This window comes from Gavialis gangeticus, unplaced genomic scaffold, assembly GCF_001723915.1.
Source record: "Gavialis gangeticus isolate Ggan-Ray unplaced genomic scaffold, GavGan_comp1, whole genome shotgun sequence".
Classification (NCBI taxonomy): domain Eukaryota; kingdom Metazoa; phylum Chordata; order Crocodylia; family Gavialidae; genus Gavialis; species Gavialis gangeticus.
The window spans coordinates 154,527,476-154,533,457 of NW_017729024.1; the positions used below are offsets into that span (position 1 = coordinate 154,527,476).

Below are 5,982 nucleotides of genomic sequence, written 5' to 3' on the forward strand. Positions count from 1 at the left end.
TCCCTTCCAACCCTAGAAACTATGAAACTATGAAACATCCTCCTTCCTTTAGCCCAAATCCTGCCTCATTCTTGAAAAGATCTCAGTTGTTTTTATGACAGCTTTCTAGGACCACAGCTGACTGGGGGAAGGGGTAACACAAACTTTAGACAAGAGGATAAAGTAGCCAAAAGTTTACATCAGTTGAAAATGACTGCAGAAAAGCTTGGACAGCTTAAGGCCCTGAGGAAGGCCATTGAATACCCAAAAGCTTGTTCAACAGCTCTCACAGCTATCCAGTTAGTCCAGTAGAAGGTACTGCTAAAAATTCTTGCCTCTTGGGCTAACTTAATGCATTGTCATTGCTCTATGGATCAGTGGGTTTACAGGCTCCCCGCACAGGGATCATCTCTTGCTGAATGTCTGGATAGTACCCTCCTTTCTTTGCTGAAGCTTGTTATTTGGTTATTAGAGTTGAGCAATCATCTAATTTATTTTAGGTGTTAGCTTTTTCTGAAAAAAATTTAAGTTTTTTTTAAATTTTAAAATAACATAACTGACAAGCTGCCAGTGGCTCCCAAGCTTTCTTTCTCCCTTGCAATTACAAGAATTTTTTAAAAATTGTGATATCTATATTTTGAAAAGCACAAGAATCCCCCTTTTCCTCTGCATACAAGAGTTTTAGAACAACTGTGGGGGGGGGGGGGGGAGTCACAAGTGGATTCATGATGTAATGTTTGGCTGAGATTTGAATAATCTGAACCTCTGGGCTCCAAGCAGCAAATTTGTATTTGAAACCTGAGTCCATTACTAATGAACTTATATGAAATATGAGCAGATTCTTGGGCAGAACTATATGATGACCATCTCTAAGTTATGATGGAGATTTTCACAGAATCCACAATTGAGGAACGAAATTTGGTCTAAAAGATTTATTCTCCCCCCTTGTTCAATTACTCTTACAACAGCTGAAAAAGAAATGGAATTTCAAGATGTTCCCAGGCCTGTGACATATTACCTGCCAGGAATAGTATGTGGTGATGAAATTTCATTAGTTAATGCTAAGATAGAGTGCAGTTGGATATATCCTTTGGGAGTACATTTGAGATATACTGAGTAAATTGCACTGAATTTACTGTGATAACTGCTTTGAAAGTGAATATAAAATATATTCCAAAGCTGCTGCTCATATGACTGTGATTCTGTTCAAAAATAGATAGATGAGCAATACAAGGAAACAAAAAACATTACTATGTATAGAATCCTTCCCATCACCAGTGCATGCAGATTTTTACTCATTTATAAGCACATAATCCTTAATGTCAGTGCATTGGCCCATATAGGCAATGTTCATTATCCTGATCTAATTAGACATATAATTATTAACTGGTAAATCCTTATTCTTCTTTATTCCACCTTTTGTGAATGGCTGTCTAGTTCATTTTATGGTATGGTGGTATCCTGATTGATTTTACATTCACTTGTTATATATATAAATTAACAAGTACTATATATAGTGTGAACATGTTTACACACATGCACATGCACACACGCACTGGGTACTTGGATAAGTTGTAGCATGCCTGATTAGTAGTTTAACCTTGAAAGCTTTTAGTGCTGGGGCACTTTGGTTTTGCTAGCAGGATCAAACAAGAACTGGGAGGAATTTTTCCAATGAATACTAAATTCATTCAGTAGGCATGTGCAGTTTCTGGCACTGCAAACCACTTGCCCAGCATATTAAAACATACCCTGTGCTGCAAATTTGCAGCTCAGCAAAATCTGGGTGGGAAAAAAAAGCTGTGAAAAAAGTAGTGTGACTTAGGCCACAGGAGCATGCGTTGGCTGACATGGAGGCTTGCTTCTCCAGAGAGATGCTCTGGCTGCTGACCAGTGTCTTTCCACCTTTAGTTCCACTCTGGCTCCTCCAGGATGCCAGGAACTGGGAGAAGCAGGAAAAGGGCAGTTTGCCAAAAGTGAGGCAGTTTGCCCTGCACCAAAATGCACATGTAAGGGTTTGTGCAGCAGCAAAAAATGGTGGTACAAATTTGTGCCACTACTATTTTTGCCTCTGCAAGCACACACCCCTGCATGTGGGAACATATCTTAAAAGTGTAGTATGTTGTCCTAGTGCATTCCAATTGCTCCTGTCTATCAGTGACACCTTTATGGTCTGTCAAGTCATTTACCTCTTACCTGCCTGGAGTCTCAAAAGCAGTGACAGTGCTCAACCATTCATGATTGTGCACAGTCCCTGTTTCTGCTATCTTTTTGGCCAGATCCCTCCTCTGGATTTGCCTCTTTCTCATCTCCATCCCCCAAAATATTATGCAACCTTATTATTATTTAAGGAGGGTAAAACTTTATAAGGTCCATTTTTTATTTCTATTTTGATCCCTTAGGGATTCATTTGCAAAATATACCTTGAAGCTTAGGCAACAGGCAACATGTGGGCACACTGCAAAGTGCTGTATTGGACATGGGCATTGCCATAGCAGTCTGGATGCTGCCTTAGTACATCTTCCACACTCCTGAGACCTTGCAATAAAAAGAAAAGAGGCTATTCGGTAAACTACTACTCCCCTTCCCACTCTGCTTCCAATAGACCTTACCTCCAATGCAGTGCCAGCCACATCTATTGCCCTGGTGTGGCTTTGCCTGTTCAAACTGCAATACAGCAGTCCTTAGTATAGAAGAAGCTATAAAGTGCATCTGAGCAGTCCTTTTTGGGATGATAAATGGTTTTGTTCTTTTCCTCCCCTCTGGCATTATAGGAGATGTACAACACAGGAGGACCATGGCAACCTAGATAAAAGGAAAATCATCTTAGACCCTCCTAAGATATATAGTTCAGTAGCAGATATACCAGGTCTGCTTTTTACTGATAGCGTTTGCTTTAAGGGCTTTTCTGTTGCTACCACACACAACTCCCTCTGGGATAATAAACTCAAAGAAAGAGAAACTATAACATCACCAGTCCTTTTGCTCCTCTGTGCCACACAGAAATGGAAGAAAGCCATTTTTTATAATCTCCTTCCTGTTTTAAATTCAGTGGTTTGGAATTTTATACAGCAACATTTGCCATCAATGGTTAAATGACATGGTTTGTTCACATGATTGCACATTATTTTTTCTTGGATGTGATGAGAAAATTTGAACAGTAACAATATGCTTTCATGCTTAACATTCTGTCATGCAAAATTTACATGCCAAGAAATAGTCTTTGATTAGCAAACAGTACACGCCAAATGAATTACATTCCCTCTGCTTATTGAATTAACTTGATAGTGAGGCAACTTCCTTTAGAATAGCTGAAAAAAGGTTGTGAAGCAGCTTTGCACTTTTCAGAAAGGTTTTGCTTCGCATCAAATTTTTGGGTTTTTTTTTTTTTTTACTTTCAGTGAAATTGCCAATTTTATCTCTGGTAAATGACATTGGAGAAAAGCATGCTGTTCTCATCCTTGCTATCTCTGAGGTTGAAAAACGTAGGGTAGAATACGGTATGTCCCCTAAAGGACCTAAAAATGTTGAAGTAGTTCTACTGCACCGGAAGAAAAGAAAAATAAGGCACAACTCCAACCAGTTGTTTCTGTGAGGCAACACTTTACTTACAAATTATTCTCTAAGGGTAATGCACCCTGTAGCACACACGATTACATTCTTGCCTACCATACTAGAACTGTAATCTTCCCCCTTAGCAATCAAAGCAAAGACACATCCTTAAGAACCTTTTGAAATTAAAACTGAACCATAATAAATAACAAAAATAGATAATCGAGTCAGAGGTGCCATCTGTGGTGGCTGTGGATCAGACCTAGTTTGGAGGGAGGTGGATATAGAGGTATCCCATTACCTATAGGAGGTGACTATAGATGTCACTATTTCTCATCCTAGTCTATTTGTAGCATCTAACAGTAGGCTGTTGCTTACTAAAGCTCATGCCTCTGAACCAGTTAGTCTCTAAGGTGAAACTTTGTCCTGCCTTCTGCCACTCTAAGACATTTTTGAGGCTTTGAGATGCAGGCTGTGCAACCTTACAGTGCTTGTAATCCAGACATTACCACACTTGAGCTTTTTTAAAGTTTGTTTGCAACAAATGGTACCAACGTTTGACCAAATTGACTGATCACATTGGCATTCTACACTTCCACCTTTCCACCTGGAGTCTGTGTCTTCCTTGAAGACCACAGTGGAGTTGTCAGCATACCTAGGCTAGCTTTAAATGCGCTAGCTCAGTACTGAAAGTTGTCTAAGTGCTGCAGCATGGCACTCCATGTAAGTTAATTTACCCTGCCAAGAAGCAGCGTAAAAACCTGTGTTACACACACAGACTACCTCTCTCCACTCATTTTATTGACTTCAATGGCTGGCACTTGTCGATTTTATTTGTAACCAGAACTGTGGTTCAGTATTCTGGTATATGTAGTTTTAAAAACAATGCTAGGGACCCAATCCTTAACATTTCCTTTCTTTTGTTGGCAACAACTATTTAGTTCTTCATGACTGACAGCCATTTCTCCCCAAAGATGTGTATGTTGCCTCACACAACAGGGCTTGGATTTCAGTCAAAGAAACTAGGAATTGCTGTAGCACAAACCCTAATAGAAATCCTACAAATTACATGACAACTTATAATTGGTAGGCATGCCTGTGGTGTTCATCACTATAGCATCTGAGCATACAAGTATTTCAATATAGTTTTCCCCCTTGCAAGCTTGTTTGTTATACTCTGTATGGTTATACACCATAAACTTGGGGCAGTACTAATCAATGCACTGCAATATAAGAATAAGATTTTGTTAAGCCTTGTTTAGGAAAAGCTATGTTAGGTATCTAAATATATAGGAAAAACCAATTGGTTATAGTGCCAAAGGGAAATTATTGTAGTGATCAATAGTCAAAGAGTTAATATCTAAGGATTTTTTAAAATCCGGTATATACATGATTTATGCAGGCATAAAAGGTGCAGAAATACTTATTTTGCAACCATTTTGTTCTCTTAGCTATCTTCTATATAGATATATAAATCATTTCATCACCATAATATCTGAGCACTTGTCACCACAGGAGCTAGGAATAAGGGGTAAATCCTTTTCATTATGAAAAATAACTTTGTGTTCATCTTGGTTTTACCCTGGTGGTAGCACACATTCATTTCAAAGATTAGATCATACATGCCTCAATACATGTGGTTGCTACAGCAAAATTGCAAATGGCTCATTAAATCAGTTGTGCTTTCTTTGATCTGCCTGATGTTACTAGATAACTATGGAAATCGTACAACTAATAGATGCCAACAAGCCCTGACCTCAAAGATCAATGCATTTATCAGCACACCAGTCTGGGTGCGCCCAGCTGATTTGTATGTTTGCTGTGAGAGACAGTTCATTGACTGTTTGGCCCTACTTCTTTTCAGTTGTGGAATACAAGATAAGCACTAATGCAATTCAGTTTATTAAGGATTGTAGCTGAAAGCCATGCTCCCGAAAACAAAATAAAAGACATAAAACCATAATATAAATTTGAACAAAAATAATGGAAATGCAAATATAATAATAAAATAAGGCCAACAATTCTAAAAGCATTATTCCTACTCCTAGAATTAACATTGAGTACAAATTTGTTGATAAATCTGATCATGAAGCCATAAAAATGTTGCATAGGTCCACAATTAACACAGTAAAAAACAAATATAGTGATAAAGTTTATCGGTCATATCAACAGTAAAGCATGTTTAGCGCTGATTGCTTCAGCCTTGTAAGCAAAAATTGCAAGATGGTTTACTAAATATGGATCGATTTGCTAGAAGAGCCATATTAATTTCTCTCAATTTGAGAAGTAGGTCAATTTCTGCAAGAACGGTGATAACTACTTTCTCCTTATGTCATTATATAGAGGACATTCTAAAGCATAATGAATAGTATCTTCCAAAACTCCTAGACAGGGTGGGCAACATCTTTTAGCCCTTGGAATAGAAAGTCTACATCCAGCCAAAACAGCTGT

The 5,982-nt window shown here is 38.3% G+C and overlaps 1 protein-coding gene across 1 annotated transcript in view; it reads left to right on the plus strand.

Annotated features, from left to right (window-relative positions):
- The window catches only part of PLCXD3 (phosphatidylinositol specific phospholipase C X domain containing 3), a 62,820-nt gene that overhangs the window by 3,389 nt on the left and 53,449 nt on the right, over positions 1–5,982 (plus strand). The gene's annotated exons all lie outside the window — the stretch shown is intronic.